The sequence below is a fragment of the Megachile rotundata genome, chromosome 1 (genome assembly GCF_050947335.1).
Source record: "Megachile rotundata isolate GNS110a chromosome 1, iyMegRotu1, whole genome shotgun sequence".
Classification (NCBI taxonomy): Eukaryota; Metazoa; Arthropoda; class Insecta; order Hymenoptera; family Megachilidae; genus Megachile; species Megachile rotundata.
The window spans coordinates 18,785,820-18,807,072 of NC_134983.1; the positions used below are offsets into that span (position 1 = coordinate 18,785,820).

General features: G+C 38.2%; 1 protein-coding gene across 2 annotated transcripts in view; it reads right to left on the minus strand.

Annotated features, from left to right (window-relative positions):
• knockout (Stork-head domain-containing protein knockout) overlaps positions 1 to 21,253 on the minus strand; it is a 163,808-nt gene that overhangs the window by 83,895 nt on the left and 58,660 nt on the right. The gene's annotated exons all lie outside the window — the stretch shown is intronic.

A 21,253-nucleotide genomic window follows, 5' to 3' on the forward strand; every position in this document is an offset into this window, starting at 1 on the left:
GCATTAGTTACATTATTCCGAGTGGTTCGAGCCACTTCAACGATCCTCGACTTTCGACGAACGTCGTTCGGTTACGTTTAAATGTGCAGTAATTAATGCATCACGGGATTAATTGATGATGTGGTAAAACGTTTTGCACGCGAGGACGTCTGTGAAGACGTCCAAAGTAAATGTATCTCTAGTACCATAATATTTGATATTTGCGACTGGTATAATTAACTCTACTGAATCTTTAAAATAAGTATATTATATTCATATTAGTTTGAAGATGTTAAAGTAGTGATAGCTATAATATTCAAAGCAAAGTTTCATGTTATAAGTATCGTCGTTGTATGATTTTTTAAGATTTCAAATCTTCGATGGTGTAAATTTGCAAATATTTCTGAAGGATCAAGTTTTCAAATTCCTTACATCTTCTATATACCTCAACTTTACAAGGCTTTCTAAATTCCCTATATCACTCAAAATTATGAAACTACCTACATTCCCAAATTCCCTAGATTACCCAGATCTCAAAATCCCTAGACCTTTTAAATCCCTGGAGTATCTATATTTCCTAGATTCTCCGAATTTTCGAATTCTCAAAATCGAAGATTTCTCAATTCCCAAAATTATCTAGATTTTCAACATTCCGTAGAACCCCTAAATTTCAAAACCAAAAATTCCCTAAATTATGTAAAATCGGCACTCCGTAAATTCACAAGCCCCAAAATTCCCTGGACCTCGAAAACTAAAAAATTCCCAGATCCCAAAAACTCTCTAGATTCCCAAAATTCTTCAGATCCCCAAAATTCCCTAGCCCTAGAAAATTCCTAGATCCATCATATTTCCTAGATTTCAAAAATTCCCTAAATCCCGAAAATTCTCTAGATCCCCAAAACATCTTATATCCCCAAAATTCCTTAGTGCCCCAAAATTTCCTCGATCCCCAAAACCCCTTAGATCCCCAAAATTCTCTAGATCCACAAAATTCCTTAGATCCTCAAAATTCTCCAGATCCCCAAAATTTTCTCGATTCCAAAAATTCTCTAGATCCCCAAAATTCCCTAGATCCTCAAAATTCCCCAAATTCTCCAAATGTTCTCGATCCCAAAAATTGTCTAGATTCCCAAATTTGACACAAAAGTCGTAAAATTTGTAGGTAGAAAAGGTATTTTCGGTGAATAAAATTTACCGTTGCTAATAGTAGAAAATAAAGGTTAATCGAACACGTCAGTTGCAATCGCGTGGCAAATCAATTAAGACTAGCATGATACGTACGGCTAGACTATCTGATTAAAGATAGAAGGTCAGTATAAAAATAATCCAGAAATGCGGAAATGCTCGTTGCCGTCGAGACACGTTCCAGTCACCCTCCGGTTCTCGCATCGTTCCTCATTTCCTGCGAGCCACAAGGCAACGTCACGTTTCTTTTTATTGTATCAACAACTACCACGATGGCCGTCTAATTGATTTACGCCCTCCACCAGTCATCAGCCGGCTGAAGGAATCCTCGCGCAGAGCAATCCACGTGGCCTTGCGGGACGAGAAAAGGGTACTCGGGGATCAGACGATTCCGAGAAGAATGATGCGCGAAGGGACCATGATTGGATCAGAGCGACGAGTGTCAGACGAAAATTGCTCCGAGACGTTCTTTCTCGAGATGTTACGCTTTGGAAATTTCATTGTAAGCGAAACACGGCGCAGAGTAATTTAATAATGTACTTCCAGAGAATCTCGAAATTCAAATTACCCTTGAGGGAAATTTATTTACGATATTAGTCTCTGACAAAGATACAAATTATATCAAAATGGGGTTTACGAAATTGTGGGGTTAAGACACAGCCTATTATCGAACATAAAATTATACGGAATTCGAATCATTTTCAAGAGTTGTTGGGAAATATAGCTAACCTTTGATTATTCCATGTTTGACCATCACAATGTAGGTTACCTAGAATCTACCTACAACGGTAGCGTGACTCTCGAGCAGCCTTGAATATCGCATCGCTTTATATCGCGGTACACCGTTTCTAGAAAAGGCGGCCTTAAATTTGGCACGAAAGCCTGGCAATTATGGCCGCATCGAATTGCAGCCCCCTGGAAGGAATCTGCGAAGCAATCTCGCACCTTTTGGCTACGTTCCAAGGTGCAGTCGATCCAGACAATTCCTTTAATATAGTGTTGTAGTTTCCGCTCGAAGGAACTCCACGACACTCACCAGTATTTTTCAACGTAACTTTTGTTTGTTCTTCGAGATCAGGAATTTATCGCCGTCGCAAACTTTTTGACGTTTGGGCACGGAAAAGGAACGCGAGAAACGTTCGTGATGTTTGGTCGTTTTCGTTGCCGTCAAAATAACTTCCTTACGGTATTTCTTTCCTGTACTGAGTTGTATTTGTTGGATAACATTTTATTCAAAATGTCAATTCTTATATGTACAATTTTCAGAATTAAAATTATCTTACTTTCGATCATTCTACTTTACCGAACATCCGATCGTTTCGATTCCATGGGTATTTAACTGGAACGAATATCGACATTTAACTCGTTAACGACGTTTTTCAGTCACTCGAGATAATAAATCTCTCAAGCACCGATAACAAAAAGTATCTAAAGAGGAGTTAATTTATGTCTCACATAATCCACGTTGATGCGCAAGATTTTTCTTAGAATCGAATGGAAGTCGACAAAACACCATCCATAAATGCATCATTGCTTTCACTCGATTAATGGACCAGTTTCCCGTTTAATTAATCCGTAAACGTGTATTAACAAAACAAATTCATTATTACTATGTCATTGGTATATTTTTCGCTTATTAAGTCGGCAATTATCGATATCGTTTCACGCGTCACAGGGTAAAAACGTGTACATATGTTACTCGTTGATAAGAAAGTGCACACGTCGATGAATCACCGCGGAGGAAGTCCTTTTTCTTCCCGCGATTTTCAGCCGAACCATTTCCAGGCAAACTGGTACAAGGTGAAACGACAGAAATTAAACGGTCGATATGTACAAAAAACACATAACGGAACAATTCTGCCCGGCAGGTATCGCGTGTCTAACTGCCGTATACGTCTGCATTCAGTTTCTAACGTTCAATTCCACCATACGGGAGAAAAGTTTCGCCCGTTCTCAAGATCCACTCGATAATAAAATATGATGAACGGATCGCTAATTGAATAGTGAGAAAGTCGCATTGTTATTCTGTTAATCGCGTCGATGTTTCCTTTTGTTACTTCGTTTCGTTCTCTGTGAAATGGTATATCGATCGAATGCCGCAGTGAAAATGAATGTATATTTCCGGAATTTAGAAGTTGAGATTTCGGAATTGGGGTTTTGTGATTTGGGGAATTTTGGAAAAAAGAAAATTAGGGAACTGTGATGGAGATAATAAAATTTAGAGGGATATGGGATTAAGGGAATTAACATGTGAGGATTTCGTCATCTAGGGATTTTTTTATTTAGGCATTTTGGAATTACAGAATTCAGAAATTTTAACGTTTTGGAATTTGGGGATTTGAAAGTAGAGATTTTCTGAATCTAGGAAATTTTTCAAATTTAGGGATTTTTTTCAAATCTGAGGAATTTTTCAAATCTAAGGAATTTTCAGATCTAGGGAATTTTCAAATCTAAGGAATTTTCAAATCTAGGAAATTTCTCAAATCTAAAAAATTTTCACATCTAGGAAATGTTCAAATCTGGGGAATTTTTCAAATCCAAGGAATTTTCAGATCTAGGGAATTTTTCAAATCTATGGATTTTTTAATGTACACATTTCAGAATTGTAGAATTTTGCAGTTTCAAAATATTGCAATCTAGAGATATGGAAATTGGGAATTTTTAAGTCTAGGGAATTTTTTGAATTTATTTTCAATCAAATGTCAAATTATTTGGTAATTTTCTGTTGCAAAGTAAAGAAATAATTTTGCCTACTTGAAGATTTAAAATTTCGTACAAAATTGGACGTTCGGTTCCTAAAAGCCGAAGGTAAGAATCTTTTGTGAACGTATCAAAATAAATTCTGTGGAAACCTTTTCGTGAAACGACGTGATCGTCGTCTGTGATAAGACAATGTCTTTGAGAAAGACGCACGGTCGACGTAAGGAATGCATTTAAATCGCTCGATTGTGCGGAAACCCCAGTGCCGTGACAATCCCTCATGAACTCTCCTGCCAAACCCCATATGCTAAAGCTTGTAGGGAAACCTCGTATACGATAAAAGGAGAATAAATGTACCTGAAGAATATTGTACCGATAACGTTATCGACATGGGGAACATTAAGGAAATTTTTATCAAGTTAAACGAGAAGGAATTTTTATTAATTTCTGTAGAAAGTTGGAGAAGAAGGAATTTGGTTCAAGTTCAGTAAGAAGTGGAATAAGAAAAAATGTCAAGTTCAGTAAGAAATCCGTGTCGAAAGATGAACCACATTCACAAGTTTGTTCAATGTAACAAATTGTAATATTTTTAAACTAAAACTATAGTGTTTCATATATTATGATGTATAAACACAGTGAAACAGACAATAGTAATTAATAGTAATTAATACGGAAATAATAACTCGAAAAAATTCGACAAACTTGTCAACAGAAATATTTTTAATTTACCAACTACCAACAGTGAAAATTCGACTAATAAATCAAGTGAGAATGCACGTCGGACGTACCTGACTTAACTATAAACGAAGATACATTTAGTCAATTTTGATGTAACGAAGTTTCAACAAATTTTGAAAGGAGACGTATATCGAACGCTTTCTCCCGAGCCACACGTTGCCGAACGAAATTGGTGGCTGAGCTATTGGCGTATCTGGATCTGGTCAGTTTGAAGGAACGTGCGGTTATAGCGGAGTCGGCATGACTGACGGCAACTTAATGAGATCCGTCGTGATATAAAGACACGACGATGACTCACGCCGCAGGAAGTCTCCTCTGTGCAAAAGCGAGACCGGACGTCTTCCGTTCTTTAAACTGGCACGAGGTGAAACGGAGTCAGTGACACTGCTTAACTTATGTACCTTCCATGGAATTTTTGTGTATGTCATTTCAATTTTTAGATCTTAGCATAATATCTAAAAATATCTTCATGCACAAAACTCTCGACTGTGTCGCTCAGTCAGAAACTTTTCGCATTTGATAAAAAATGAACCAATTCTTTGAACAAATAAGGAAAATTTTCTTTCATGATTATAAATAGAAATGAAGACAAAGAATAAAGCATAAAAGGAAGGACAATGAAAATGCAGAAAAGTACCTGACAAAGTTTAATAATAAATATTGTTTCAACTATCGTTAGATTAATTAATATTGGTGCTGCTAGAAAGATTAAGTGAAAATCCTTACGAGGTTAACTATTCTTAACTCGTAAGTGTGCTGTACTCTTACTAAGGAGTAAAAACTTAATATCAAAAAGTAGAATGTGGTACCACAATACTCTTACTAAAGAGTAAAAACTTAATACCAAAGAGTAGAACATGGTACCACAGCACGGATACCAAAGAGTAAAAACTTAATACCAAAAAGTAGAATCTAGCACCACAGTACCCTTACCAAAGACTAAAAACTTAATACCAAAGAGTAGAATGTGGCACCATAATTTTGCTGAACAGCATATTTCTTTTGGAGCCTCTAAAAATAAATCCTTCACACTCATTGTGTTTTGTTACTCCTCTGTCCGACGTTCTCGCGTCGAATTAATCGAAGAGAATCCATGACTCTCGACCTCCGAGGCACGATGAACTTGCAATTAATTGGCGTACAATAACGGGACGATCAAGATCTCACAGGCTATACGTTCGAATATCGTGGGTGTATTGCTTCTGGTGTTCCATGGTACGATGAAAAAGTAGGCCGCACGGTTCATCTTCCACGCTGAAGAAGACTAGCTTGGGAAAGGACGGATCGCAACTCGGATAAGACCTGCAATTTCTTTCTCGTTTGGTACCGCCTAAAAGTTCTACACGATAATTACGTCTCTAATTACTTTACGGCTATACATGAACGCTGTGCTTCTTTTCTTTCTTTCTGAACCATGGAATATACAGGGTGTACCACTAGTGCAATGTTCAGATTCACTAGTAACTGAAATGAGGGGCAGCTGTCGTTACATTTTACTATACTATGATAGTGCGGTAAATCTTAAATACTACGGTAGTGCAGTAAATCTTAAATACTACGGTAGTGCAGTAAATATAGTAATACATTCATGTACAGAATATATCACAACCACTGTAACCAGTAATGGTGGTAAAACACGTCATTCTGAACAAAATTTCCCTTTGCAAAAATGGAGTCTAAAGCGCCGTTTTCGAATTATTAAGGAAAAACACGGACCAACCATAGCGCGGAGACCACGCGCGCCCGGAAGCGGGAGTGATAGCTTGCAGCCGAGCGCGATCATGAACAAGCGCCTTTGCGAGACAGTGTAAACGTTTAACCCTTGCCACACTTTGACGAGTCCGACACGTGACGCACTTCAACTGTGATTAACCTTACTCGAATTTTAAATACACTTCAATTTGAAGTCCAGATTCATAATTTGCATAGTCAAGATTTGTGAAATACAAAGTGCATTTGTAAAATACGGAATCCAACACATTCCCGGTGGATGGAAGTGGGATCTGGTCGTTGCGAATTTTAATCGATAGCCCTTCGACTGGGATTTGGAAATTGGGGTAATTGAAATTGGGGCAAGTGGAAATTGGGGAAAATGGAATTGGGGAAAGTGGAAATTGGGGAAATTGAGAATTGAGGAAATTGGAATTTGGGAAATTAGAATTGGGAGAATTGAGAATTGGGGAAAGTGGAAATTGGGGAAATTGGAATTTGAGAAATTAGAATTGGGAGAATTGGGAATTGGGGAAAGTGGAATTGGGGGAATTTGGGATTTGGGGAATGTGGAATTGGGGGAATGTGGAATTTGGGGTATGTGGAATTTGGGGAATGTGGAATTTGGGGAATTTGGAATTGGTATAATTGAGAATTGGGAAAAGTGAAAATTGGAGAAATTAGAAATTGGGGAAAGTGGAATTGAGGGAATTTGGAGTTTCGGGAATGTGGAATTGGGAGAATTTGGAGTTTCGGGAATGTGGAATTTGGGGAATTGGAAATTAATGTAATTGAGAATTGGGAAAAGTGGAAATTAGAGAAATTAAGAATTGGGGAAATTAGAATTGGTAGAATTGGGAATTAGGAAACGTGGAAATTGTGGAAATTGGTATAGAAAAGATCTTGGGGAAGAATGTACAAAATATCATGTTACAAGTATCAAGATAATAATGTCTGAGATTTCCCGGTGTAGAAGGTAGACGTCGTATAAAACTAAACTATTAGTTGAAGTATAGAATCACTCTCCCATGAAACTTTAGCAAATTATGGAAATTATAGCGGTGAAGGCAATTAACACTTAAACGATGTTTATAATCTTTCGTTCCTAATTAATTGACTGTGTAATATGGATATAAATTTGTGAGATTTATAATGCATAAATTGTTCGGAATTTTAAGTAGCGATTTTATATTACGTATACGAGGGGAATATGTCGAGCGGAAAGTTTTAATTCAAAATTCAAATAAATCACATAGCAAAAGCAGTATCCTACAAAATACATACCAAAAACTATTTTACATACACAAATACATTTAATAATCTATAGCCGTAATTTCTCATAAAACAATTTATCTCAACACAAAAATACTGAAATAATAAATTTTATCTCAAACATTCGTCTCAATATTTTAATGAAATTAAACAGAATATATATCTATTTTATTTAACAAGCCCTGCAACAACCGATAAAAAGTGGTCGAGCGTATCCAGATCACTAGTTCCATTAAGTACGTTCAAAGACGTTAAGCATAATAGTTTCTTAGCGGTCAATAAACGCTCCTCGCATAAATATTCGTGAAGGCCTCAGTAGAAAATCTAATGTATTTGCATAGGGTAGGATTTTTACGCGGGATATAAATCACTCGGCGCTTTCGATTCGTTGTAACATCAATTTGCCAGTCTGTCGTTATTCATCCATCCGTTGCTACGGTGTCGAATCGCGTACGCCGGTCGCGGAGTCGAGGCTTGCATATATTAACCGTGTGCCATGGAGCTTTGATGTAGCACCGGCACTCTCAGAACAGAACGAGGAGGTTCGTCGAACGTCTAAAAAGCACGTCGCGGACCATTCCTCTCGTATACACTCTCGTAAACCGTGTAACGGCCAAGATCGGCCGAGCACCGCCGCTAATGGAACGCCAAATAAAGCCAGACGTTCGTCGTAAAGAGAAATTAGGTAATTAAAAGCGAGTCCGTCGCGGATGCAACGTACTGTGTAATTTCTCAGAGATTACCACCCCGCGTTTCTTCGTTTCGCGGCCGAACTTCATTTACCGGGCGCGACAAAAACCGAATATTGATTAGCGCGATCATGGTACAAATTAGCAACCTGTTCCTTTTTTTGCGGACGCGTTCCCTACGGGAAAAAGCGAGGTACATGACGGATAAGATAGATCTGCTTTACGGTGTACGTGACGAGGTCTAGAAATTTTTTGTATCTACAGATTTTTGGGGGATTTAGGAATTTCGTCAATGTAGATATTTTTAGAATTTGGACATTTTTTGATTCGATTCTGAGGCGTATGAAGATCTAGACAGATTGTCGATTCTTGACCAAGAATAACAAGATTTACAGACATTGACATCTACTGATTTTAGGCTAAGTTCACCGTCGAAGCATAGAAAATTTGCTGAGTGCAGTCACTGTCATTGTTGCCTCTCGTAATGCTTACAATTATTTTTAGAATTAGGACATTTTTTGATTCGATTCTGAGGCGTATGAAGGTCTAGACAAGTTGCCGATTCTTGTCCAAGAATAACAAGATTTACAGACATTGACATCTACTGATTTTAGGCTAAGTTCACCGTCGAAGTATAGAAAATTTGCTGAGTGGAGTCACTGTTATTGTTGCCTCTTGTAATGCTTACAATTATTTTTAGAATTAGGACATTTTTTGATTCGATTCTAAGGCGTATGAAGGTCTAGACAAGTTGCCGATTCTTGACCAAGAATAACAAGATTTACAGACATTGACATCTACTGATTTTAGGCTAAGTTTATCGTGGAAGTATAGAAAGTTTGCTGAGTACAGTCACTATCAGCACGTGGCCCTTAAAATTACGTGACTACGGTCATATTCGCGACACAAAAGCTCCCCATATCGTGTAGACACCCCGCAAGGGGTTAAAAACCCCGTGTGTTGGCGTTGACGTATCCGCACAGATACGCGTATTAAACGCGTCGTTTTCGTGATTTATTAAATCACAGTGCCGTGATAAGAAAGCACGGACGCTTGTATCGCATTCATCGATTCAACGTGACTTCATTGTAAGCATTACGAGAGGCAACAATGAAGTTCCTCGTCTACGTATCCGTACCACCGCGAGACGTATCCACCTACCGAGGCACTTTGGAAAAATGTTTCGCCCTCGTGCGGCTCGTGCTTGTCCGATGTATGCAGATAGCGGACAACTGCACTCGACGTATATACGTGCACGCGTGTATGTACCAGCTTAAATTCGTATCCAGCACGGTGTAATTATATAACCGATGACCGTAGCGGTGTATAATTACGCTCGAATTTCCCTTCGAGCGATACTTGACAAATATACCAGATACGGCTGTGGATGGAAAAAATATGAACGACTGGGTAAAACCGAGACAAAGGTATTGATTGTACTGGGAGGCAAGTTTTAAATGATAGTTGATTTTTTTGATGATATGCTTGTGACGATTTAAGTCTTATCCGGATTAGTTTTTTATTTGTGGAACGGGCGGAGTTACGTGGTGGACTCTAGTTATATTGCCGATTTTAGATAAGGTTTCGTGTACACTAGCGATGGACTCCATTATTGTAAAATGTGTAGGTTATATCGTTACGCGTTCACTATAGCCACTTGTTATATCGCCATGGGTTCTATTTGCCACGTGTTATATCGCCACGGGTTCGATATTGCCACATGTTATATCGCCACGGGTTCTATATTGCCACGTGTTATATCGCCACGGGTTCTATATTGCCACGTGTTATATCGCTACGGGTTCTATATTGCCACGTGTTATATCGTCACGCGTTTACTATAGCCACCTGTTATATCGCCATGGGTTCTATTTGCCACGTGTTATATCGCCACGGGTTCTATACTGCCACATGTTATATCGCCATGGGTTTTATATTGCCACGTCCTATATCGCCACGGGTTCCATATTGTCACGTGTTATATCGCCACGGGTTCTATATTGCCACGTGTTCTATATTGCCACGTGTTATATCTCCACGGGTTCTATATTGCCACGTGTTATATCGCCACGGGTTCTATATTGCCACGTGTTATATCGTCACGCGTTTACTATAGCCACCTGTTATATCGCCATGGGTTCTATTTGCCACGTGTTATATCGCCACGGGTTCTACACTGCCACATGTTATATCGCCATGGGTTTTATATTGCCACGTCCTATATCGCCACGGGTTCCATATTGTCACGTGTTATATCGCCACGGATTCTATATTGCCACGTGTTATATCTCCACGGGTTCCATATTGCCACGTGTTATATCGCCACGGGTTCCATATTGCCACGCGTTATATCGCCACGGGTTCTATATTGCCACGTGTTATATCGTCACGCGTTCACTATAGCCACTTGTTATATCACCACGGGTTCCATATTGCCAAGTGTTATATCGCCGCGGGTTCTATATTGCCACCAGTTATATCGCCACGGGTTCTATATTGCCAAGTGTTATATCGCCGCGGGTTCTATATTGCCACGTGTTATATCGCCACGGGTTCTATATTGCCACGTGTTCGTTATAATAACACGTTATATAGTTACGAGTCATTTCACCACTCGATATATCACCACTTGTTATATCGCCACTTGCTGTATCACCACGAGTAATACTCTCACGCATCTTATCGCTACGCACTACATAGCCACGCATCCAATAATGCCTTACTAGTATTTACTAAACTCATATCATCATGGGTTAATTCACTACTAGTTATAAACCCAAATATTATTTTATCGTGTGTCCTATCGTTAAGTGTTATTTCACCTCGCCTTATATCACCAAGTATTATTTCACCACACGTTATAATACCGGCTGGTGTCATATCATCACGCGTTGTATTGCAAAGCTACATATCATTCCTCTATAGTTCCTTTAAAAGATATTGTAGCTGATTTACTGGTTTGTGTACGTTCATGTTAGAACCGTATTACGTATCAATAGAGAATTATTGTTTCAAATGCGTCTAGTACCTTTTATTGTTCTGACATTGCAATGTTAACTGTTTCAGAGTTCAATGACTCGCTAATTGGTGTAATTATGTACATCGCCTGAGTTCATGTTTTGGATCACTTATCGACAACTAGCAGTTATTCCAGTTGATCACTTGATCGATTAAAACATCGTTTTCAATTAGCGAAGGAAGTCATCTAGAACCAAAAACTCCAGTATCTTGACTAGTTCTCATCATAGGAGTTAGAAAACAAGATAGGTACTCGAATCTATGCACGTTGTGTGCATGCAGATAACGAGAAATACACTTATTTTATTTGTTAATCATGTACACAGACACCTGGTGTATTAAAATGCAAAGTTAATAGTAAAATGTTATATTATTATAACACTCAGATGTATAAACTTCTATGTAATTCTTTAAATAATTAATAATGTAATTAACAAAATTTGAGGCACTAGAAAAGATAAGGATAATCAGGTCATGTATATACTTTCTTTCATATTTCTTTCTTTCGCATACTCGTAGTTTTACTTGTTCCAGAAACTTTTACTGATTTGTTCTACAAGTCTGAAAGATGTCATGATCACACTGTACCTGCACAAAGGCTTGTAACTACATAGCTACTTGTTTCTCTAAATGAAACGAATTTTTCCTCGTGTCATGTCGTGAGAATACCTTCAGGGAAAACAAAAACTCGCGAACAGAGGGATCACTGAAAGGAAGTCATTACACCTACGAGCCTTTGTATTCCTGTAAAGAATCTCTCAGTACCATAAGAAAAAACGTATCATTTCATCTGTATAGTCGATCTCTACAATACAGCAGATACATTTTCATCAACCAAAAACATTATCCCACTTTTGATATCGGCTGAGTGAAACCTTGATTATCCACTTGCAGGTCATGCTGTACTTCTTCAAGAAGTGCTCACTATACCAGCACTCCACAGTGCCAATAATAATTGAAATGTTAAGTTTCATGACCCTATTTTTATTAAAATAATACAAAGAAACAAAGAAATGATTATTAGAAACAACTCATAAAGATACGAGAGACTACGCACAGCAAGAATATACAGATTTATTACAATTACTAGTAAATGTATGGTTAGGTTAGGTAATCGTTGCCGTCCGCCATATTGCAAAACTATGCGCATGCGCACTTCGAAATCTCCCATGATTCATTCCTCGCGGGCATTTAAATTTGTTGTGTCTCCTTTCCTTGTCCCGTATCCGTAGAGTTTAAGCAGGTGTATCAATTCGCGATTAGTTTATTCATCGATTCACCGGAACTCGGTTTCGATGATGGCGGAACGAAGTCGAAGACACGCGGATACGCGCTCCCTTTCGACGAGCAGAAGAAAAGTCGCGCCGCATGCGGTCCGCTTCGATGCACGCTGTCGTCGCACACATGCACACAAACGTACACGGATTATATACGTACACGTGTAAGTACGTATACATAATGAATAGCGTGCGGCATTATTTTCTGCGGAGCGTGGATAAGGTTATGAATACGTAGCGCCGCGAGCACGTATAACTCTCGTGAATACGTATCTATCCGGGACCACCCAGGTCCTCGCGTTAAATCCTTGCCAGCAGCTGCCCATTCGTCCATTACGGTTCTCGTACAGGTCTCGAGAGGAGCGGAGAAGAGAGAAGAGGAACACGGGACTCCCGCTTCGTTCGCCGTTTCCTTATGGCTCCCCTCGATCGGCCGTCTTCGATTCTCTGCCTATCCTCGTCCGTTAACTCGCTGACAACGCGACCGGCAGGTGTACGCCTTTCAGCGTTTCCTGTGGCGAGCTGCTTCCGTCGTTCGGATCCTCACTTTTTCCATATACAAAATCTCTTAATGCTTAATTACAACTTTTTGTAATTTCTCAATGACTGTAGCAGAAATAAAAAATGAAATTTTTTAATTTGAAAAATTAGATGCTTGAAAATTTCAAATTTTGAAATCTTTGAAATTCTGTGCATGAAATTATGGGAACTGTTAAACTATAAATTCTTAAGTTCTTTTTCTAAATTTCTAAATTGCGAAGCTGCTAAATCCTTGAATTCGAAAGTGGAATAGTAAGAAAAGAGTAAAAGGTGTTTACTTTAAATATTTTCTAATTACATATATATTGAGGCAGTAAAGTCTGAAAACCATAAACACCGAAAAGTAATAAACTAGATTACGATAAACATAGAAAATCCTCGATCGCAATAAACCGTGTGAACGATATTACTAAAATACGACCAATGAATTATGATGCGATTGCACGGTCGTAAAAAAAGGAAATTCCACATAACGAAAACAGAGAAGTTGAGGATGAAAGTGTCTCGAAAATGCTCCAGTCAGCAAGCGTAAATCTGCATTAATTGAAAAGTTCCTGGAAGGATGGCGCCGATAGCAAGTGCAAATTAGTCCGGCTAGAAGGTGAGTAATAAATACGAATTCCTACCGTTTCTCTCGCGGCAATGCTAAACGGCTGGGATAGGTGCGAAATCATTTTCATACGAGGCTGTGAAACGTGTAAGTACTTCCTTGGTGCTCGTGTTGTCCCGATAGTGAATCCGACACGCATCAAAGCCCGTTTACTCTTACTCGAACGTCGTGTATGTGCGTCCTCCGACAGTCAATTACTGCCAGCGTATGTGTACGTGCACATAAATATGCGATTTGAATAATAGAAAACTCGATGGGAAACTCGGAGGACGAGATGAAATTTATTTCAATAAATTTCAATTTATTTCACGAGCGTTATACTCACGGTTTTCACCGTGGCCTAATTTGGCGGGAAATTTGAACTGCTTACACGCGAATCGGGTTGATCTAACAAAATATGTGGCGTTACGATACTTTGTAGAGATTTAGCAATTACTATTTATTTCAACTTCACGATGGAGCGATATACTTAAGGTTTTTATCGTGGCCCAATTTGGCGGGAAATTTGAACTACTTCCACACGAGTCTTGTTAATCTAACAAAATATGTGACGTTACGATACCTCGTAGAGATTTAGTAATTACTATTTATTTCCACTTTGCGATGGAGCGATATACTTAAGGTTTTTATCGTGGCCCAATTTGGCGGGAAATTTGAACTACTTCCACACGAGTCTTGTTAATCTAACAAAATATGTGGCGTTACGATACTTTGTAGAGATTTAGCAACTGCAATTTATTTCAACTTCACGATGAAGCGTTATACGCATGGTTTTCACCGTGGCCCAATTTGGCGGGAAGTTTGAACTGCTTCCACATAAGTCTGGTTAATCTAACAAAATATGTGGCGTTACCTCGTAGAGAGCAATTACAAATTCGATTTCTAAATTTACTTTCACGGAAATAGGTATTAAGAATTTTTTCTGGAAGTAGAACTTTCTTGCTATTTGTAGTGGACTATTTGAAACAAGCAATTTTCCAGTGCTGTTCGTAAAAATATAGAGTAATCGACTCTTTATATGATCACCCAATTTGCAACTAGGCATTTCACGTTAAAGTAGATTCAAATAGAGTTAGAAAGTCAAACCGATTTTCTTGAGGTTTTCATTAAAACGATTGACTGTATGAAAGTCAAACTAATTTTCTGCAATTTTTCGTAAGAGGCTATAATCTCTGTAAACAGGCATTCGTAATATTTAGCAAAGTATCGTACAGGATCTATTTGTCTCGTGGACGCAAAAACTGCTATATAGAACGCGTTAAGTGGTTTTCGCAATATCGAGTATCTCGATTGGATATTGTCGATCAATTAATTTAATCAATCGTTAATCGATTTTCCCCGTGGTCTAATTGATCGGAAGTCAACGTAGAAAATTGCTCTTATTAAACGTCCCCTCGACGACGGCTATATAATGAACGGTGTAATTTCATCCCCGCGAAATTACTCGCGATTGTCCGTTAAAACGATCGTCCTCGTTGGTGAAATAGAGCACGGAATTATCCTTACTCTTACTGCATGCATTATGCATTTACTTTCATTTCATTTGTTGTTTTATTTATCCTTAACGCTTTTGCGGGCAACAGTGCCACGGTTCGGTCCTCGTTAACGATATCCAACCGGGAAAGCTGGCGACCATTAAATCGGCTCGAGTCGATAATTATAAAATACCGTCTCGTCGACTTGGATAAATTATCATATAAATTATGTTACGAATCTTTCATTCACGTTTTTCTCTTACACGACACACGGCTGCTTTTAGCGGACGTAAAGCTTTACGTTGATTCGCGGACGAACGTTAACGAGAAGCTTCAAATCGTTGGTAATTCGCGACTAGCTGTGAATGATTAGCGCAAATTACTCGTTCGAGTAGCATTAGCGACGGTGTGCTAATGGAAATCGTCAATTTTGTGGTTCCTTCTATTTCTAAGCAATATTCTAGAGTTAAACACTAATTTGAGGATAGTCTCTCAAGATATTGCCATCGGTGAGACTGATACTTTTGGTACAGGCGCATGGCGATATAGCGCATGGCCATATAATAGGAGACTATATACTCGGTTGATCATTCAATGTATGAGGAGTATAAATTACAACGATGAAACGTGTGACAAATATAATTCACGGCGATACAATAAGAGGCGATATAACAAGTGGCGATATAATGAGAGGCGATGGAACAAGTGACGATACAATTTCATACAACGCGTGACTAATATAGCGTGATACAATCTAACCTATTGCAACATCACGTGTGACGAATACAATACGTGGCGATATAACTAGCGGCGATATAACACGTGCCGAATATAACGCGCTGCGAATGCAGTATGTTGCAATATAATACGTGACGAGTTCAACCCATTACGATATAATGCGCGACTTGTACAATATGTGGTGATATAGCGGGTGGCGATATAACTAGTGGCGATATAACACGAGCTGAATATAACGCGCGGCGATTACAGTGTGTTGCAATATAATACGTGGCGAGTTGAACCCATTACGATATAATGCGCGACTTGTACAATATGTGGCGATATAGCGGGTGGCGATATAACTAGTGGCGATATAACACGAGCTGAATATAACGCACGGCGATTACAGTGTGTTGCAATATAATACGTGGCGAGTTGAACCCGTTACGATATAATGCGCGACTTGTACAATATGTGGCGATATAACGAGTGGCGATATAACACGAGCTGAATATAACGCGCGGCGATTACAGTGTGTTGCAATATAATACATGACGAGTTCAACCCATTACGATATAATACGTGACTTGTACAATATGTGGCGATATAACACGAGCTGAATACAACGCGCGGCGATTACAGTGTGTTGCAATATAATACGTGACGAGTTCAACCCATTACGATATAATGCGCGACTTGTACAATATGTGGCGATATAACGAATGGCGATATAACGCGAGTTAAATACACCCCGTTGCAATATAATGCATAGCAATGTAAATCGTGTCCACTATAACGATTGGACATTCCACGTATGAAAAATTAAAATTATGCAATATAACGAGTGGTAAATATCTATGTGGTGATATAACGCATAGCGAATAATTCTTAGATCAACTAAAAAGCTACTCTCCTTAACGGTATCTTAATATTTCATAGAAATAACTAATTTCCTATAACATTCTGATATTATCGTTATATACCGATAACCGAATCAATAGGTAATTACGTATCCACTCCGAAACGGGCTTAGATTCAGCGTAATAGTCAATTTTGATCCAATCAATTCAATCGAAGAAGAATTGTCGACGATAATAATCGATACTTCCTATTAAGCAATTTAATGTCGAATTGTTTGAATATCATCGATATGTATCAATATCATTCCAGTCACTAGCCATACATAGTTGCATACACTGAATAGGCAGAGATAAGAATTACGAACAGAGATTTATTCTCCTTCTACCTTCTACCTTCTATTCAACGGCGTTGAAACGTTTGTATTTGCATAGAATAGAATCTGCTTTTCGAGACAGAGATTCATGGATATCGCTGTATACACGCGGTCTATACGATCGATACTAACGGACGAGATGAACAACGTGTGTGTACGTCGTGTAAATTGTGATACAACGGTAAATTGCAAAATATGCGATAAGCGATTACTCTTTCTTATTGACCATTCTTATACGTTGCGCGTCGGGACGTTCGTTCGGAAATGGCGAAACAAGATTAAATTAAACTACACGATTTCCTTAAACTTTAACTTTATGTATACTATTATTCGTCGACCACCGTGAATATTATATAAGCTGCACGAGAAGAGGATTGATAAGTATAGTAAACAGAACTCGATAGGCCCGTTAGTAACTTTTTGCACTGTGCTGTTTAGAGTTTCGTAACCGGTTGATCCAGCATTGAGATTATTTTTACGTCGACCAGTTACGTCATGGATGTTACATCCTTTCGGGTGTGAATTATTTTACTCTCAGAATTATCGTGGTTGTAAATTTAGAAAGTTGCTAATTAGAGGATTTCAGAATTCGGGATATTGATTTCGTAATTTCGGATGTGAAGATATTACGATTTGGTGATATAGGAATTTCAGAATTTGGGCACTTGGATATAGGGATTTTCGGGATATTTAGAATTTTGGATTTAGAGATTCTTGGGATCTAGGGACTCCTGAGATCTAGGGATTCCTGGGATCTAGGGACTTCTGGGATCTAGGGATTCCTGGGATTTAGGGATTCTTGGGCTCTAGGGATTCTTGGGATGTAGGGATTCTTGGAATCTAGGGATTCCTGGGATCTAGGGATTCTTGGGATCTAGGGATTCTTGGGATCTAGGGATTCTTGGGATCTAGGGATTCTTGGGATCTAGGGATTCTTGGGATCTAGGGATTCTTGGGATCTAGGGATTCTTGGGATCTAGGGATTCTTGGGATCTAGGGATTCTTGGGATCTAGGGATTCTTGGGATCTAGGGATTCTTGGGATCTAGGGATTCTTGGGATCTAGGGATTCTTGGGATCTAGGGATTCTTGGGATCTAGGGATTCTTGGGATCTAGGGATTCTTGGGATCTAGGGATTCTTGGGATCTAGGGATTCTTGGGATCTAGGGATTCTTGGGATCTAGGGATTCTTGGGATCTAGGGATTCTTGGGATCTAGGGATTCTTGGGATCTAGGGATTCTTGGGATCTAGGGATTCTTGGGATCTAGGGATTCTTGGGATCTAGGGATTCTTGGGATCTAGGGATTCTTGGGATCTAGGGATTCTTGGGATCTAGGGATTCTTGGGATCTAGGGATTCTTGGGATCTAAAGATTCTTGGGATCTAGGGATTCTTGGGATTTAAAGATTCTTGGGATCGAGGGATTCTTGGGATCTAAGGATTTTTTGGATATGTAGAACTTTGGATCTAGGGTTTTTCGGGAGCTGGGGATTCTGTGGATCTCTGGATTTTTGGGGCCTAGGGATTTCTAAACCGAGAGATATCGAAATCTATTGATTACCTGATCTATTAATTTGGATAACTAGGGATGTTGAGATACATGAAATTGAGAATACAAAGTTTAGTGATATAATGATCTGGGAATTTGAAAGTTCAGAAATTTATGATTTCCTGAAATGTGCGAAATTGCAACTTGTACACTTTCGAAATTTCTGCAATCAATAAGACTTGAAAAATTCTAATCGTAAAGTTTCTAAGTTTCCAAACGAAGCAATAAAGTTGTTGGGAAAAAATGATTTCACAGAAACGTTGTACCAGCCACGATCGAAGAGAACTTTCCACGAGCGTGGTAAACGATTTTTAGCAGGATCGCCGATAGACATCGGCCACGTAGAAACCTGTTGGCCGATTCATCGACGAAGGCAGGGAAACCATCGAATCGTGGATGCTTACGAACACGGCGAGCGTGGAAAAAATTCCGGAAGGCAGCGACCGATGGGGTCACGATGGGGATACCACGGTACCCGAGGCTTCGTATCTCCATAATGACAAGCAACGGTAAAACGCTGGATGACGAGGATGACGCCGAGAGAAGCTGATGCATTCTCGACTAAAGGATGTCAATTGCACCGGAGCCGCTAGCGTACACGCAGTCGCCATAATACCGCACAACAATATAAATTGCACCGTGCGCGAACGTTATTGAAATAACGAGACGAAAGGTCCCTCTCTGACCCACGCTCCTCCCTTTTCATTCGCTCGATTCTTACAAAAGTAACGTTTTACACGACTGGACACGTCAGCGGGAAGATTGCAACTTTTTCGTTCGCTTGTTTGTTGCTGACTTTTATATCGCACTGATGGATGCCTCAAGCCGGATATTTCTGAAGCTGGACACGTGAGATGCAATACACGGCAACATCAATCAACGGGTACGGTCTTTTTTATTCTTCGGAAATTTTTATGCTTCTTGCGGGATGCAATTAGCTGATAGTGAGGTAAGAAGCTTTATGTAACTTTTAAACGTAACCTGATATGATTTATAATTTTACTGAACGATTCTTTGGGTTTCAGTTTGAACTTTATGTGTAACCTAACCTACTTTGAGACAATTTTATAATTTAAACTTGTGTATCTTTATTTAAGCAGGAAACATAACCTAACCTAATCTGATACTTAATTTTATTATCTAACTCTATGTCTTTCAATTTGAGTTTCAAGTATAACCTAACCTAACTTGAGACAATTTTATGATTCAAACTTATGTACCCTTATTTAAACATGATACATAACCTAACTTAATTTCATACATAATTTTATTATTTAACTTTATGTCTTTCAGTTCGAACTTCAAATATAACCTAACCTCTCTTGAGACATAATTATATGATTCAAACTTATGTACCTTTATTTAAACATGATACATAACCTAACCTAATCTGATACTTAATTTCATTATCTAACTCTATGTCTTTCAGTTTGGGCTTCAAGTATAACCTAACCTAACTTGAGACATAATTATATGATTCAAACTTATGTACCTTTATTTAAACATGAAACATAACCTAACCTAATCTGATACTTAATTTTATTATCTAACTCTATGTCTTTTAGTTTGAACTTCAAGTATAACCTAACCTAACTTGAGACATAATTATATGATTCAAACTTATGTACCTTTATTTAAACATGAAACATAACATAACCTAACCTGATACTTAATTTTATTATCTAACTCTATGACTTTCAGTTTGAGCTTCAACCTAACCTACCTTGACACATAATTATACAATTCAAACCTATTTACCTTTGTCTAAACATGAAACATAAGCTAAAAATAATTTATCATTTTATTCTATGTTCTTCAGTTAAAAAATTAAATATAATTTGAAATAAAGATTAAAATAGAAGTAATTAAACTTGAAGAATAGAACTTATAAATAGGTTAGGTTAGGTTATATATCATAAAATAATTTAACGAGCGAAGAATATAGAAAATAGTGATAGATAATATGAAGTAATCGACATCATGAAAATTACTATATTCGTTAACCTAAATGTGGATTTGTATCCAGACCACGATATTATTTTTAATACTCTACATAACATTTACTCAATCGCTTTAAATGTTTTTTATTAGCAACGTAAAGTAGAGATTATAACCAGAAAAATGTAGAATACCTGACAGGTATGTGTCATAAAAATATAATAAGTCGAAACACTGGTTTTACCGCAATCGTCGATCATTTCATCAAGGTTTATGTAATATTAACGTTATTTAACGGCGAGTGTACAAGGTGCGTCAAATCAATCAAATCTATAGATTCTCAAGTTCTCATATTTCTAAATTTCTGAATTTCTAAATTTAAAAATTTCTAGATTTTCATATTTCCAAATTTCAAATTTTTCAAATTCCAAAATCCCCAAATTCTCATTATTCCAAATCTCAACACTTTCAAATTCCCCAATCCCCAAATTCTCATACTTCCAAATCTCAACACTTTTAAATTCCTAAATTCCCAAATTCTCATACTTCCAAATGTCAACATGTTTAAATTCCCAAATCCCCAAATTCTCATACTTCCAAATCTCAACATTTCCAAAT